At 39.7% G+C, this 14,107-nt stretch overlaps 1 protein-coding gene and 1 long non-coding RNA gene across 3 annotated transcripts in view; one reads left to right on the top strand and one right to left on the bottom strand.

Annotated features, from left to right (window-relative positions):
- LOC127167824 (zeta-sarcoglycan) overlaps nt 1-14,107 on the bottom strand; it is a 309,249-nt gene that overhangs the window by 154,786 nt on the left and 140,356 nt on the right. The gene's annotated exons all lie outside the window — the stretch shown is intronic.
- LOC127167834 (uncharacterized) lies at nt 9,203-12,761 on the top strand. Its single transcript, XR_007828030.1, has 3 exons — nt 9,203-9,298; nt 12,210-12,335; nt 12,465-12,761. It is a non-coding gene; the product is annotated as an uncharacterized LOC127167834 (long non-coding RNA).

Here is a 14,107-nt window from a genome sequence, read left to right as displayed (position 1 = left end):
GTCATCTCCTCCGTCAATGCCCCATCAGACCCCCACGCCCCGTGGTGAGTACCCTCTTTACAGAGGTGGAAATATCTTCTCTCACATTACTACCCGTGACGTTGCATACTTCTAATGTTTCGCTATCTGTTTCTGCGCTGGTGGACTCCGGCTCCTCAGGCAACTTCATCTCTCAGGAATGTCTGCAGCAACTACAACTGACTCCTCTACCCCATCGTCACGTGCTAACGGTAAAAACTATCCAAGGAAAACCACTGGGGCGTGGGAAAATACGACATTCTTCACCCATCATCACTCTGCAAATTGGTCTGTTTCACTCGGAGGACATCAGATTTCTGGTACTGGAGGATTCCACCGCCAGCATCATCCTGGGACGTCCATGGCTGCAGCAACACCATCCAGAACTCAGCTGGGACCCATGTGACATCCTGCACTGGAGTGACTACTGTAATCAACACTGCTTGGTCAAGATACCCCGACCTTCTGCCGATCACCTCTTCCTCTCTTCGACTCGGATTGAGAGTCCGGATCAGGACTCTGCTCCGGAGGTCCCAGCTGAGTACATGGCATTCCAGGATGTGTTCAGCAAACAAGCAGCCACCCAGTTACCACCACATCGGCCATGGGATTGTGCCATCGATTTGCTGCCAGGGGCCCAGCTCCCCAAGGGGCGAGTTTATCCTCTGTCCATCCCGGAGCGCCAGGCGATGGAGGAATACATCTCGGAGGCCCTCGCTCAGGGATTCATCCAACCCTCAACCTCACCAGCCGCTTCCAGCTTCTTCTTCGTGGGCAAGAAGGATGGGGGTTACGGCCTTGCATCGATTACCGTCAGCTCAACTCCCAAGTCATCCAGCAACCCTATCCGCTCCCTCTGGTCCCAGCCGCCCTCGAAGAGCTTCGTGGAGCCCAAGTCTTCACGAAGCTGGACCTGCGGAGTGCGTACAACCTCGTTCGTATCCGTGCGGGAGACGAATGGAAGACGGCATTTGTAACACCTACCGGCCACTATGAATATAGGGTCATGCCGTACGGCCTCTCCATCAGCCCTTCCGTCTTCCAAACGTTTATGAACGAGGTGTTCCGGGAGTTCCTTCACCGGTTCGTTATTGTCTACATCGACGACATCCTGATTTACTCCCAGAACATGGCCGAACATCGCCACCACGTCCAGCAGGTCCTCCACAAGCTCAGAGAGTTCCGTCTGTACCTCAAACTGGAGAAATGTGAGTTCCACCGTCCATCAGTACACTTCCTGGGTTACATCATATCGGCCGAGGGCGTGCAAATGGACCAGGGGAAAGTATCCGCCATCCAGGACTGGCCTCAACCCCTCACCGTCAAGGAACTCCAGCGCTTCCTAGGGTTTGCTAACTTCTACAGAAGATTTATAAAGGATTACAGTACCATCACGGCGCCGTTAACCTCCCTCCTGAGGGGTAAACCAAGATCCATCAGCTGGAACCCCTCTGCCCACGAAGCCTTTCTCCATCTAAAGAAGATTTTCAGTACCGCACCCCTTCTACACCATCCAGATCCGGAACTTCCCTTCACGGTCGAGGTCGACGCGTCCACCACCGGAGTCGGTGCGGTACTTTCCCAAGCGGTTGGTGAGCCTCCACTCCTCCATCCCTGTGCCTTCTATTCCCGAAAGCTGTCTCCGGCGGAGCAGAATTACGACGTGGGGAATAGAGAGCTCCTTGCCATCAAGCTTGCCCTGGAGGAGTGGCGTCACTGGTTGGAGGGCTCAAATCATCCTTTCACCATCATCACTGACCATAAAAATCTCCAATACATCCGTGAGGCCAAAAGACTCAATCCTCGTCAAGCCAGATGGGCTCTGTTTTTCACACGGTTCAACTATAAGATCACCTATAGACCTGGTTCCAAAAACATCTCGGCGGACGCTCTATCCCGACTCCATTCCCCCGAACAATCCGTTGAACCAGAGGCCATAGTGCCCTCCAACCTCATCATCAGTCCCATTGTCTGGGAGATAGACGAGAACATCCGTAACGCCACTCTCCAGGAAGCTGCTCCGCCGGAATGTCCAGAAGGCAAGATCTACGTTCCTCTCGCCCTACGTCAAACCCTTCTGGACACAGCTCATCGGTCTCCGGGCTCTGGACACCCTGGCAGCCAACGGACCCTCTCGCTCGTCCGGTCTCGTTACTGGTGGCCCAGTATGCGCCGGGATACCATCAGGTACGTCCAGAGTTGCTCTGTCTGTGCCATGTCTACTTCACCCCGCCAACTTCCTACAGGCAAACTGGTTCCACTACCCATACCACAGAGGCCCTGGTCCCACATAGGAGTGGATTTTGTGACCGATCTCCCGGCAGCCGAAGGTAACACTTGCATTCTGGTCATGGTGGATAGATTCTCTAAAATGTGCAAGTTTTTCCCCTGAAGGGTTTACCTACGGCGATGGAGACTGCCGAGACACTATTCCAACAGCTCTTCCGCCACTTCGGCTTGCCCGAGGAGATCGTGTCGGACCGGGGACCTCAATTCATCTCGCACGTATGGAAAGCCTTTTTCAAATTACTTGGTGTCTCAGTTAACCTGTCTTCTGGATATCACCCACAGACCAACGGCCAGACAGAGAGAAAGATCCAGGAACTCGGACGCCAAGATACCACCGGCTTAACACCATTTCAGTGCGTACTCGGGTACCAGCCACCCCTGTTTCCCTGGACGGAGGAACCCTCTAATGTTCCAGCGGTAGACCACTGGTTTCGAGAGAGCGAGAGAGTGTGGGACTCAGCTCATATCCATCTGCAGCGGGCGGTACAACAACATAAACGCTTTGCGGACGTCCGACGGAGACCTGCCCCCGAATTCCACCCAGGGGACATGGTGTGGCTGTCCACACGGGATCTCCGCCTCCGTCAACCCTGTCGTAAGCTGAGTCCCCGCTACATTGGTCCGTTCCAGATCCTGAGACGCATCAACGAAGTCACGTTCCAACTTCAGCTCCCTCCCAGGTATCGCATTCATCCCACTTTTCACGTCTCCCTTCTGAAACCTTATCATCCCTCTGTCACAGAACCACCGGGAGCTGAAGTGGAGCCCCCTCCTCCGGAGATCCTGGAACCACCTTCCGTATACACCGTCCACGAGATCCTGGGCTCACGGCGTCGGGGGGGCCGGCTGGAATATCTCGTCGACTGGGAGGGGTATGGCCCAGAGGAACGATCCTGGGTCGCACGGGACGACATCCTGGACCCTACCTTGCTCACTGATTTCCATCGCGACCATCCGGATCAGCCTGCCCCTCGCGGTCGAGGTCGCCCTCGACGTCGTGTAGGGGCGTCGGGAGCCGCCCCTGGAGGAGGGGGTAGTGTCAGGCATTCACCACAGCCACCCTCATCTGACACACACCCGGAAGCTCCACCCACGCGTTCACAATCACCCGAATTCTAATCCTTATCACCTGTTGCTCGTTGAGCCACGCCCTATAAAACAGGACTCTCTGCCATTGTCACATTGTCTGGTCTACCGTTCACAAGCCTTGTTGCTCTCTCCGTCGATGCTGTGGCGTGGCTCAGCTACTGGACTTTGGGACTACTACATCTGCCAAAACCACTCAGTTAAGAGCCTCATTACTTGTTCGATGCTGTTGTCTTTTTTAAAGACATTGTTTAATAAATGGTTGAATAGTATTGCTACTCATCTCTCGTCTCTTCCATCCCCTTGTGTGTGCGTGAGTGTGACAATTTTGTTTAGTATTTAATAATAACAACAACAAGAACAATTATTATTATTATTTTTTACAGTAAAATATTACAATAGTAGTAGCTTATTTTGTTTAGTATTTAATAATAATAAAAACAACAACAACAATAATTATCATTTTTACAGTCAAATATTACAATAGTAATATCTTATTTTTAGTATTTGATAATAATAATAATAATTATTATTATTATTATTATTATTATTTTTTGCAGTCAAATATTGCAATAGTAATATATTATGTTTAGTATTTGATAATAATAATAATAATAATAATAATAATGTTAAATACTTTACAGTAATTTTATTTTACAGTAAAATATTACAATAGTAATATATTATTTTTAGTATTTAAAAACAACAACAACAACAACAACAACAATAATAATAATCATTTGTATTGTTATTAAATACTTTACAGTCATTTTATTTTACAGTAAAATTTCACAATAGTAATTTTCGGCAAGGGGAACCATGTTTTACTACATGCTAATGCTAACCTATTGCACATGGTACCAGCAAAAGGCGATATTTTCATTCTAGTCAGCATTTCATTGGACAAAAATGTAAATGTGTCTGTGAATAAGATGAGTCATACCTTTTTTTGGGATTGACTGTACAAAGACTGAATGTGTAGAAAGACTGACTGAATGTGTTTAGGCTACATGCTACATGCTAAAAACATTTGTTGAGGTTCAGGGGGAACATTAGCATCTAGATGGCTTCAAAGATAATAGACATAAAAGTCACTTTTAATGCCTTTAATATAATACAAAATATTAAAGAGACAAGAATGTTTTTCTAGAAATTTAAGCATTTAGCACACAGTAGAGTACAGTGTGAAGCTTGAGGCTAGTAAACAAAAACATAATTACATCACATTCGTTTTATCTACTTTCTGTCTTTCTCTAATCGCGCACACACACACACACACACACAGTAGAAATGTCTACAGGGATTTGACTAAACTGGCCGAGTGGCTAAAAGGGATCATGGCGGACATCCATCTCTCGAGAGGTTTGTGTGCGTGTGTGTGTGTGTCTGTATACTAAAACATTGGTCTGCCAGTAAATCTAGATTAAATTCTGAATAAAACTGAATGTTTAAGTACCTTAAAGCATTAATTAATCACAAGCATGTACGTACTTATCCTAACATTATTTTACATAATTTTATATTACTAGAATTTTTTTGTCTTATATGAAGCAAATTATAATTTCTATAGTCCAGTCGTTCTTCTTTTCAGCTGTCGAACCACTTCAACACTAACACACCAAAACACTATCTAACCAGCATCCACACAAAACCTTTTTTTACAGACTGCCAGTTTTATTTCAACTTCAGTGACTTAACTAGACAGACATTTTAGCTAATGAACTTAAATGAGTCGGCTGTTCATTAGCTAAGAAGCTAAACAAATACACTGATGCATAACTGACAAACTGAAGTGAGATAACAGAAGTACTTTATCACAAATTAATATACATAATCAGTTAATTACGTGTTGATTAATCAGTTGATTTATTCACTGTTGTTGCTTTTTGTCAATTATAATTATTGTATTTATCTAGCTCTTTGTATCAGCCAATCACATTGCAGAAAACTCTTTTCTGCTACTGTCCACACTTAAAGGCTGGAATACACTTCACAACTTTTGTCCTGATTGTTTTTCGATTTAAAATCTGAACGCAAGTCACTGAAACTCAGAGTCAGATTTCGGAAAGGAGGTCTAGTGTTTTCAAATTTGTTAAAAGTTATATTGTGTATTCCAGCCTTCACACAGACACACACACTGATGCAAGCACACTACTGAACTTGACTATGACCCAGCAAATGTAAGCACATGCCAGAACAGTCACAACATATACACACACACACAGAAGATGTGGTTGAGTGTGCAGCGTGGCAGGTGGCAGTTGTGTGAGTCTGGTGTTAATGGCTCACCTGGCACAAGGCTCATGCCCGCACACCCACACTCACCCACACCCACACACACACACACACACACACACACACACACACAGAAAGGCAGTGAGATGCCAGCTGTTACCCTGGCGACCTGCATGGCTGCAAGGATCCATGAAAAGAGAGTAATAGCAAAAGACGTTGTGTGTGCATGTGTGTCTGCAGGTGGGCTGGGCCGCCCAGAGGGGAAACCATGGCAGGCATACTAATCACACTCAGAGATGGAACTGGAGATCAGTATATAATACTAGCCAGATATCACAAATAACTTCAAATCAAATTCAATCCACAACCAATGAACATTCACAAAAACGAACAAGATTCAGGAATATGTGTCTCCCTCAGGATACAGAAACTCTGGAAATATGGAGCTGACATCCAGCACAGAAGCAGGTGGAATCACTCAGAGGAATTGCACAGAGTTTGTAATGGAGTTCGAAGTTATGTCTCATTAAAGTATCTAGATGATTCTGCTAAAATAGCAATGAAGGAGTCTAACATACAGCAGTGCAGCAGTGCAGCAAATATACAGAGAAACAGCATGATTTTTTTAAACAGTTTAGTAAACAAAAACTTACTAAAGTTATATGTTTACTTCACCGCTATATATTAGATACTTTATTTTAAAAGGACTTAATTATTTTAATGATCTGAACACATGAATCTATGGGAATATTACTGAAATTAAAGTATGAAGTCAAGTATAAAATAATGTCTGCAAGATGACTGTTAAAGATCACTTGATCTGGAAAGCATCTGCTGTGTACAAACTTCTGGCAGACATCTGTAAGATGTCAGTTTTACATACATTCTAAGTCATAAACATCTTAAAGACATCTAGTATATGTCTATTTGACATCTGATAGGAAACATCCAGTAGACATATTGCAGATGAGCAAACACTCTTAAAAATACGTCTTGGTCAGATCTTTATTGTTATTGTCTAAGATCTACACCCTGATAGCAAACCCTGATAGCACAGATATGTCTGCAAGATGTCTGTTAAAGATCACTTGATCTGGAAAGCATCTGCTATGTATAAACATCTGACAAATGTCTGCAAGATGCCAGTTTTCCATGCATTCTAAATCATAAACATCTTAAAGACATCTAGTAGACGACTATTTGACATCTGATGGGAAACGTCCTATAGAAGTATTGCAGATGACCAAATAGACGTCAAATAGATGTCTCCGAGATTTATCATCTATCTATCATCTACCTCCCCTATTAGCACACGTACATCACGGAGACATCTATCTGACATCTGCATTTACATCTGCAAGACATATTTTTTAGATGGTTTGGTCATCTGCAATACTTCTATAGGACGTTTCCCATCAGATGTCAAATAGTCGTCTACTAGATGTCTTTAAGATGTTTATGATTTAGAATGCATGGAAAACTGACATCTTGCAGACATCTGTCAGATGTTTATACATAGCAGATGCTTTCCAGATCAAGTGATCTTTAACAGATATCTTGCAGACATATCTGTGCTATCAGGGTTTGCTATCAGGGTGTAGATCTTAGAAAATAACAATAAAGATCTGACCAATTGTTCTGCATAAATACTAGTTTGGTATTACTGTACATGCTGTATTTTCCTCTCAAAAAAATTCTGTCTCAGGGCAAACTAATCTGAAAATTGGATAGCGTCCATATACAACAGCACGTAACATCTGGCCAGCAGCAGGTCGGCGGATCCAAACATGCAGCTGTGCCTGTGTATATACAAGTGTATGTGTGTTTGAGTATATACAGAAGATGTGCTGTTAAGCTTCAGATCTTCTTAAATCTGATCCATGAGGCTCCACCGGGAGAAGCACGACTCTATGTACTTACGCTAATTAACCATGAGCACCCGAGATGAATAACCCCCAGGACCATGCTGGTTTTTACAAGTCTCTATATCAGTGGAAGAAAACAACACAGCTGTTTGTGAGTTTTAATTCCTTGTATGTTAAACTCACAAGGAAATCTAATGCAAACAGGACACTGTTTATGCTTTAATCCAATTTTCTATTATACACCATTCCCCGATTGTTTGATCAATCCAAACTAGAGTGTATCCCAGGGTACCCCACTAGGAACTGTTTTGAAACTGGGGAACTAGGGATTTGTGAGTTGATATACAGTTTCTAGTTGATGCAAATGCGATCTATCTATCTATCTATCTATCTATCTATCTATCTATCTATCTATCTATCTATCTATCTATCGTTGCAATAAAAAGTTTGCATTCCCCTTTCGGAATCACTGAAAATGTTATTTTACCAAAATAAGAGTATGAAAAGATAGATCTCAAAATCATACAGTCATTGTTGGAAAGGGCTCAAATACACAAAAATGGGACTCATGTGCATTAAGGTTCAGAGTCATATAGTCTCTTGTGGACTACATGTAAACATCTTTTATCTGAAATATCTTTCCAATTGTTTAGTACTAACACAAAACTGTTGGTGAACAACATCTGAGCAACAGTGATAAAGAGCTTCTGCCGGGGATGAAAATAAGTTTATGGTTCTGGAATAAGAGTGGGGGGACAAACAAACTAGGGTTGAGTTTGTTGAGAAACAAGCTAAAATAGAAGCTTTTTGATTCTAATCTATTCTCTTTGAAACAGATTCCACAAATCAGACCAAAATGAGACATTTTGTGTGCTGCAGTGTGAAGATTCACATCCATTCTGTTTTACATCTGATTGTAAAACGATCCTCCCTGTTTAGAAATGGGATGAGAGCGTAGCAGAGGGCCATAAACGCTAACGAACAACGCATGTAAAGACTTTGGCTCCGAGTGCCAGTGCGAAGCATTTATCACCAAATGCTGTCTGTAACAGTCCAATAAATGATGAATGATGGAAGGAGGCTTCCACAGCACCTGCTCCCCTCATAACAATGGCAACGGATTAGGACAGGGTTGGGGAAAATGGCAAAACCTGTAAGCCATTGGGCCGAGACAGACATATCGCGACAGGAAGAGAGAAAGACAGAGTGACAATGGGATGATGACGAAGGAGAGTTAGTCCATCTGTTACTACAATGGCGCCCCAAATGCCGTTCCACGGCTGATATTTACATGAGCTTATCCGGCGCAGCTCATTCCCAATACAAATCTACGAACAGGCGGCTCTACCGGAGCAAAACACGGTAGCAACACAGGCACAAATGCTATGTAAATAACAATACAGCAGCAATAGGTCAGGTGGGACCGAAGGAAGCTGGTGTTTCCATGGAAATGACAGGACGGAGAGTTCGCTGTATTGCACAGGCACGTGCGCGCACTTAACTCAAACTCATAAACTCAACGCAAACTTTTTCTTTTCAACACTCGAGTCCCCAAAGGAGCGAAGCAGCTCCTCATTAATAACTAATTACGAGCGCTAGAGATACAGCTTGAAACATTATGTGGCGGACACTAAAGCTCATCAGCATTCAGACAGGGTGGCTCAGGAATATGCCTGAAGCAGCTCAGGCATTCACGGATTGGTTCGCAGCGTATCCAGGGCAGTTCCAACTACAGGCTGGGGAATACGCTTTTCAGTTTGTCATGGAGGGCTTTCGATGGGACCATGGAGAGTCTTGACTTTTAGGTAAAATTATGCACATCCTTCTGAAAACAAAGTGTGCTTGTAAGTTTCTCGGCGTAAGACAAAATGTATTAGACAAGGTTTTGAAAGGGTGTAATCCGGCACGGCACGTTGTTGGGTTTCTAAACAGCCGGGTTTGTTTTAAGGCCTTTGTAAGTCTCTTTGAAGAACCAGCGGGATCTTTGTAGTGTGTTTGCGTGCGACCGGGAGGGAAAGTCTGTGTACAAACCCCTGCGTGTTTCTGTTTGCGTGTTATGTGTTCTGTTGTTTCCTTCCTCCAGAGGAGTTCGGGAGCATATGGACCAGTTCATTAGAACTAATGTGCCATAATAGTACGTTGCTCACGAGGCTTTTGCACAAAGCGTTGCCAGTGATAACAAAGCAATCATTTCTAACAAGCTGCATTAGCATAGAATCAGCTGTGAGAATCCCAGCGGTGAGCTAGTCATCCTTGCTTTCTATAAAAAGATGCCTTTCGGAGGGTAAAAATATGAAGGGAGAAAGGTTCAGGTCTGTCTTAAGTCCTCTCATCTACATGTTTCATTCCTCACTCGTCACAATGGTCCCATTATCCACCTCAAGCGACTTGAATAATGCTATACAGGATGATTTGATAAGACTAGGTTTGCAGCTTAAAGTGATTGTTCACCCCCAAACAAACTAACGCTCACGATGTTCCAAACCTGTATGCACTTTTCTCTTCTACTGAACACCAAATAATATATTTTTTGTCAAAGTCAGTGGATTCCAGCATTGTTTTTGACTTAGGTGACTTCACTGTATGGATGAAAATAGTTTAAATGTTAATTAAAACAAAAACATCATGAGGATGAATAAAAGAATTTTCATTTTTTTGCTGGACTATCCCCTTAAATTTATGGAGATTCAATGGTTTGTAATAGGGCTGCATAATTAATCAAAATAAAACCGAAATTGCAATATGGCTTAGTGCGCTCATGAAATCATAATGGCTAAGATGTAATTAAATAAATAAATGCACTGCATGTTTTATAGTGAAGTATGGTACAGTGTTCTTTTACATACAGCAGCTTTGGTTTTCCACCAAAATAAAAGCTTGATGGTTTTACGTTTGAAAATGATGAAATTAAGACAACAACAAATAAATAAATAAATAATAATAAAATTGTTGTTGTTGTTGTTGTTGTTGTTGTTGTTGTTGTTGTTGTTGGATTGTACTAAATTTATTTTATGTTACAGTGAAATATTGCATTTTATATTGTAATGTAAGGACCAGTTGTCCCAACAACAGAATCCAATGGCGTGGGCGAAGGTAAAATGTGTCATCTTCATCTTCATCCTAAAATATTATAATTATTATTTTACAGTCATACTGATATACAGTTGAGGTCAAATGTTTGTATCCCCCTTTTCAGAACCATTAAAAATATTAATTATTTTACCAAAATAAGAGGGATCTTATAAAATGCACGTTATTGTTTATTTAGATGCTTACATATAGTCCACGACAGAAAATAATAGTTTTTTTTTTTTGGAATGTATAAAAATGACCTTTTGGTTTTCCAGCATTTTTGTGTATTTGAACCCTTTCCAACAATGACTGTGAGATTTTGAAATCCATCTTTTCACACTAAGGACAGCTGAGGGACTCATGTGCAACTATTACAGAAGGTTCAAACGCTCACTGATGCTCCAGAATGAAAAAACAATGCATTAAGAGCCGGGGGGTGAAAACTTTTGAACAGAATGAAGATGTGTACATTTTTCTTATTTTACCTAAATATGTATTGCAGGTTCGAGGCGCTCCAGTTGAGCTTCAAGAACATGTGCAAACTCAAACCTTTTTTTTCATTAAGTACTGCCCTTTAGAAGCTAAAGAATATACTTACAAAATACTTGACAAAATAAGTTACACTTACCCTGATCTTCAAATTCAAAAAGTTTTATGCATCTTAATGCATCGTGTTTCCTTCTGAAGCATCAGTGAGCGAACCTTCTGTAATAGTTGCATATGAGTCCCTAACTTGTCCTCAGTGTGAAAAGATGGATCTCAAAATCATACAGTCATTGTTGGAAAGGGTTCAAATACACAAAAATGCTGGAAACCCAAAGAATTTGTGGGACCTGAAAGATTTGTATGAAGAACAACAGGCAGTTCAACTATTCAGGACAAACAAGGGACTCATGAACAACTATCACTAAACAACAAAACACAGCTGTGGATCATTCAAGTAAGATTGCAGTATTAAGAATCAAGGGGATGCAAACTTTTGAACCAGGTCATTTTTATAAATTAAACTATTATTTTTGCTTGTGGACTATATGTAAACATCTTTTATGTGAAATATCTTATTCAGGTCAGCACTAAATAAACAATAACATGCATTTTGTATGATCCCTCTTATTTTGGTAAAATAATTAACATTTTTAACAATTCTGAAAAACTTTTTAAAAAGTAGCTTTTTATCTCACAATTCCTACCTTTTTTTGAGTTAATATCACGCAGTTCTGACAAATAAAGTCACAATTCTGAGAAAATATCTTTTCCCCCCATTCAGAATTGGACTTTATAACACGCAATTGCCAGTTTATATCTTGCAATTCAGAACTGCAAGATGTAAATTCCCCCCACATCATCATCCGTTCTAAACTATTTAGCACATTTAGCAATAGCATCATTTAGCCTGTAGTTTCTCAGGTGAACCGATAACTCACATTTAATCTTCGCTCTCAGAACATATCAGTAGTAAATCAGTATCCACAAAAAATGTTCATTTCTGTGCCTGCAAGACGCTCATGCTTCATTTTTGTTGTCTCATTTCCTCTAAAGCTACAGGAAGTGATGGAAGCGAGTTATTTAATAATGCCCGAACCTCTCTCGCCTTTCTGACTGCTGTTAAGTTGCTCTGACAGGCCTGCTTTGCTCTCTGTGCAGGTCTCTTACTCCCCACTTCCTCATCCAAGCCTGAGTGCCTTTACAGCCACAAGGAACCTGTTCTTTTTGAATCGCCACACGTGAATGATCAGACATGTCGCACAGGCGGCGCAGGACTTTCCGGAGGTACGTCTGAGAAAAGAAAGGTGGTGATGAGTGATAGATTCACTCCATTATGTTCTGCTCTAGGTCGAGTGTGAGAATAGTCTCATATTATTCCTGCTCATCCTTAAAATAACCACGAGATCCCCACAGGAAACCACAGCACTGGGATGGGAGACTGACAGAACGAAGCAGATAAAGAAGAAGAAGAATGGGATGCAGTGGAAAAACTTCCAGATTTAGTATTACTACAAGGTACTACAGGGTACTGCACATTTATTGTGTTGTAATATATTACTTCATCCGAACAAAATAATATAAATTTCACCCAACTGCCATATTCTCAAGGACACGTCCTTCTATCAGCATTTATGTGTGCATCAACAAAACATTGTTCTGGTAACCTTGTTTTGGAGGATTCCATGAAACCTTGGGTATATTCACACATATTTGACATCTGCCACTTTTTTTTTTTTTTTCCCCACAGGTAATTCAAAATATTAAAATGACTGTGTATTTACCTTTTATGTTTATATGATTGTTGTTGCTTATTATAAAAACACAACAAAAAGAATACTATTGTGAAATATTATTACAATTTAAAACAACTATATTTCTAATTTAATATTTTATATATTCATGTATTTTGTGACTTATTTCTGGGATGGCAGTAGTCATTAATCCAGTCTCCATGTCACATGATATTTCAGAAATAATTCTGAAACATTTATTATTAGTGTGGAAAACAGTTGTGATGCTTAATATTTTTGTGGAAACCCCCCTCTACTCAGGATTCTTTGCGAAAAAGTGAACAAACAAACAAAAACAAACAAACAAATAAATAAATATATAAACATACTGTACATTCTGAAACATCTTTACTGCCACGTTTCATCAAAGTAATGCATCCCTGCATTTCTTGTTAATTAATTTCTTAAAAAAAATAAAAAAATAAATAAATAAACAGTAGTGCAATATATTCTAATAGTTATGATCATATATATCATAATAAATATGATATAATTGATGATAATTGACATATGATGATATTTTTGTAAATTATAATGTTGTTCCAGTGAGTGCTTTTTATTCATGAAACCTTGTTTTAAATTAAATTTATGTATTCATTTAAATAACAGTATAATATAATATAATATAATATAATATAATATAATATAATATAATATAATATAATATAATATAATATAATATAACAATAAAAACAATTATAAAATACATGGTTTTATTTATGAAATCTTATTTTAAATTAAATTGGTGTATTAATTTAAATAATATATTATATAATATTTATTATATAATAATAAATAAAAATATAATATCATACCATATCATATCGTATATCATATATCATATATCATATCATATCATATCATATATTTTTGTAAATTATAATGTTGTTCAAGTGAGTGTTTTTGTATTTATAAAATCTTATTTAAATTAAATTAGTGTATTAATTAAAAAAAAAAAAAATATATATGTTATTTTAATGTTCTATAATATTTATTATATAACAATTAAAAAAAAACTATTATAAAAGACATTAGAAAATGTCTTTATGTAACTTTTGATCAGCTGATCATCCTTGCATTTCTGGTTAATTAATTAATTAAAAAAAGACACTTTTAAACAATAGTGTAATATAATATAATATAATATAATATAATATAATATAATATAATATTATAATATTTGTGCATTATAATGTTGTTCAAGTGAGTGCTTTTGTATTTATAAATTAAATTTATTTAAATAACTGCAAACATGATTAAGAAAAT

Source organism: Labeo rohita, chromosome 1 (genome assembly GCF_022985175.1).
Source record: "Labeo rohita strain BAU-BD-2019 chromosome 1, IGBB_LRoh.1.0, whole genome shotgun sequence".
Lineage (NCBI taxonomy): Eukaryota > Metazoa > Chordata > Actinopteri > Cypriniformes > Cyprinidae > Labeo > Labeo rohita.
Note: the sequence above shows the minus strand (reverse complement) of the source record. Positions and strands in the feature narration are given on the sequence as shown.